Source organism: Arachis ipaensis, chromosome B02 (assembly GCF_000816755.2).
Source record: "Arachis ipaensis cultivar K30076 chromosome B02, Araip1.1, whole genome shotgun sequence".
NCBI classification, from domain to species: domain Eukaryota; kingdom Viridiplantae; phylum Streptophyta; class Magnoliopsida; order Fabales; family Fabaceae; genus Arachis; species Arachis ipaensis.
In genome coordinates, this window is record NC_029786.2 from 17,197,277 (window position 1) to 17,200,510 (window position 3,234).

Consider the following 3,234-nt stretch of genomic DNA (forward strand, 5'->3'; position numbering starts at 1 on the left):
GACCTAAGAATCTGAGAAAATGAAAGTAATTCCAACGAGGAAGGATACTTGAAGCAGCAATAGCTAAAGATTCATCGGCAATAAATCTCCATATCCAGAATCTCGTACTTGCTGGTGGACAACTTGCAAGTTCTTCAAAAAAACCAATGAGATCAAAGCATTTACGTCATCTGAATTTGGGGAAGAATCAAAGATTGAATTTTTACTATTTTAGTAAATTATATAATTACCCACTTTGGGCTATAATTTAATTACCAATAGTTTAACCATAGTTAACATAGCAACTAATTAAAGGATGACATGTCATAGAGGGTAATATACATATTATTATAGGAAGGGTAGAGTAGAATTTACCTTTGTTTCTATACTTATTGAATATTTTGTATTGAGATTCAAGAAATATTAGATAACCAACATTTTTATTATCAAATTTACCTCTGTAAGAAATTCCTGATATCCTTGTGCTGATGATTGCAAAAGCATCTTAACAACTACTGGAATATCATCAATAATGCCATAGTAAACTGTTCCAAATCTACCTCTATCGAGGACTCTCTCAAAGTTATTGGTCATGTTAACAACTTCATCGAATGAATATTGTCGGCGTTTGGATTCCAAAGGATCACCAGATTCCATATGAATGTAGACATCATCTAATTTTAAGGTCAAAATGTGTGTCATGGTTAATTGTACTTAGTGGACTGTAAATTGTAGTTTTAAGTATTGTTTCTTTTACCTTTTAGCTTTCTCTTTTTAATGTAAATGATGTTAACTACTGCCAGAACTATCAGTAGGAGCATCAAAAATGCAGAAACAGATGCTAGTATATAAATAACTGGATTATTTTTCTTGCTTTTATCTTTTGTCTGTTGGTCACAAGGACCAGATTCACATAGATTTGGATTTTGCCCCAACACCTAGCATCATTCAGTAACAAGAATCAAGTTAAAGTGAAAAACTACATTTAGTTTGCAATCTCTATGGAGGTTCTTACTATCAAGTTTCCATGTGTCATGATTTAAAGTTGTATGTATGTGTATAAGATAAAAGAGAAATAATGAAATCAAGAAAATAATAGTTACATGGAAGGTAATACATTTTAGTACATTCGCTACATGTAAAATATTTTATGTGAAAAGTATACCTGTGACGTTCTAGTATGCTGAAATTGATATGTGATACTATATAATTGTAGAAATTCATGTAACTATGTAAATAACAGGTATTACTGATTCAGGGTATCAAATTAAATAAGAGTAAGATACTTAAGTGATAGTACACCTTCACTTGACTTTGGGAGAAGTGCATTTGGAATTAGACCGGTGAGGTTGTTATTCTGCAAGTTTCTACAAAAGAAAATGTTTCTTTATTTTTTTGTAACAACAAAATTAATAATTTATATTAATGCTGAGAGTATGAAATAAACTTACAGGACTCTAAGCGATGGCAGGTTTTCTACCAGAAAAACAGTTATCGCCCCAATTAAGCTATTATTTGATAAATCCCTGACACAACAAACTCAAATCACTACAATCCAAGTGGAAGATAGGAAAAAATATACAAAAATTCAACGAATTTGCATTCGAGTCACTCACAAGGACTCTAACTCAGTAAGCTTAGAGATATAAACTGCTATGTGTCCAGTGAGTCCTCTTGAAGATAAATTCCTGCATGAATTTTCAAATACATTATAAACGGTTCATTATACTTAACAAATTAAATCTATATATGTATACTTACAAGGATGTGATTCTTGGGGTGCCATTAAAATAAAAAAGGAGTTTTAATCCCAACATAAGCCTAGTAACCCTAAAATCTGGAAAACAAAAAGGTGCATACATTACAACACTAGACATCAACAACAAGAATGCAATACTGTATCAACTAATTCACAGAAAGCAACCCAACAAAAAGAGAAAGGATTTTTGACAAACATTGCTAAGTAAAACATGAAACTAGGGATTATGATAACAAAGCTAGTGAATTCTGAATTGGCATGCATGAAAAATCATACATTGATCACACATAGTAAATTGCAAAGTTGCAAACTTTGAAAGCTGCAGAACTAGGAATTCAAGTTTCATAGGCATACAGTGTATTGAGCTGCTCGGAGAAGTGCTGAATTGTCATCGAGACAGGAACGAGTCACCATTCTTAGAAAATCATGGTTGCTTCTTCTTCTTGTTCTTTTTAGAGGTGTTGAGGAATGAAGAGGAAGCTTTGTTAAGAAGGATGAAGATGATGAACAAGTTAAAGAAGCCATTTGATTGATTCATGGTCATCACACTTGGTGGTTATTGCAGAGTGGATAAGGGATTCTGCAACGCAATTTCATGAGAGGGAAGGATACCGTGAGGAAGGCGGCGCTGCTTGTGACGACGCGGCGGCGATGCTTTCGAGCACGGAGATGGCACGACAGATGGAGAGAATGGGGCACCCAATGAGGCGGTTATCCTCGGTGGCAGCGACGGTGCCGGAACGGGAGAGGAAATACAGAAGATTAGGGTTCATTGTGTGCGAGGCTGATTTAGGGAAGAATCAAAGACTGAATTTTTAATATTTTAGTAAATTATATAATTATCCACTTTGGGTTATAATTTAATTATCAATAGTTTAACCATAGTTAACATAACAACCAATTAAAAGATGACATGTCACAGAGGGTAATATACATGTTATTATTGGAATGGTAGAGTAGAATTTACCTTTTTTCTATCACACTTAGACACACTTAAATACATCATGTGTCGACGTATCCAACCTTATTCTTAATATGTTTTCTTGAAATGAGTTTAGAAATAATATATATTATTAATTAAAACAAAAAATATTTATAATCTTTTAAAATTTGTGTGTTCGCGTATCCCATATCTTATTGTATCCCGTATCCATATCAGTGTCCATACATCATACGTTCTTAGCCATGGCTAGTTCAATTCTATTGTTAATTTCATTTTGCTTAATTTTGATGATGATATTTTAGTGGCAAAACGGGTAGCCTCCTCGTCTCGCATTATCCCATCAATGTCCGTCCTAAAAATGGACGGGCCTATTTTATCAAATAAAGTGGGCTTAAAATATTAGTTTGTCTTATTTTATGGTAGATTGATAAATTAGTCAATTTAATTTTTTTTAAATAATAAAATTAATTAAAATTAATTAAAAATAATAATCAAAAAATAAAATATAATTAAATTATAATATAATTTTTTATTAGTTTTTATTTTTTAATTT

At 32.2% G+C, this 3,234-nt stretch overlaps 1 long non-coding RNA gene across 1 annotated transcript; it reads right to left on the reverse strand.

Annotated features, from left to right (window-relative positions):
• LOC107628221 lies at positions 1,352-2,519 on the reverse strand. Its single transcript, XR_002355243.1, has 3 exons — positions 2,093-2,519; positions 1,596-1,667; positions 1,352-1,505 (listed from the first exon to the last, which is right to left on the reverse strand). It is a non-coding gene; the product is annotated as an uncharacterized LOC107628221 (long non-coding RNA).